Here is a 565-nt window from a genome sequence, read left to right on the forward strand (position 1 = left end):
ATTATTAGAAGTTCGTTAAATTTGAAACTGCCTAATTACAACTTGAATGCTATCACGGGGATTTGCGTGGCAACTTTCGTAAAAGGCCTTCCCCCCATCCCTTGCTCTTGAGGTGGGTGGGTTGTCGGGGGGATTGACGGAGACTGACGGCTGTAGTATTTAAACGATGGTGCCAATCCATATCATTAAACTGCTCGACAATCCCCTTCATTGGGGACTTCTGCGGGGAGTGGTGGTTACGCCTGCTGACGCCCCGCGCGCAACAGGTTGGTACGCCAATGCAATGCGGGCTCAATTACGAGTACAGCCTAGTTTGGAGTACGTTTTTTCGGGGAAAACGGTGTCAGAGCTGACTATTGAGAATGCCAACTGTCATATTCACAGTCGCTCTCAAAGCCTTTGATCGAACGGGAAAGTTCAGCAAATACTATATTTCATATTAATAAATCAGCCAGCTTGATCTCAGACTCGCATATTTCTTATTTCTTAACTTAATATGATTAAATGCTGCTGATATATTATTCTTTAAATGTCAAAATTTTCACGGTAATTACAATTTAAAAGC

Source organism: Penaeus monodon, chromosome 21, assembly GCF_015228065.2.
Source record: "Penaeus monodon isolate SGIC_2016 chromosome 21, NSTDA_Pmon_1, whole genome shotgun sequence".
In the NCBI taxonomy this organism is placed as follows: domain Eukaryota; kingdom Metazoa; phylum Arthropoda; class Malacostraca; order Decapoda; family Penaeidae; genus Penaeus; species Penaeus monodon.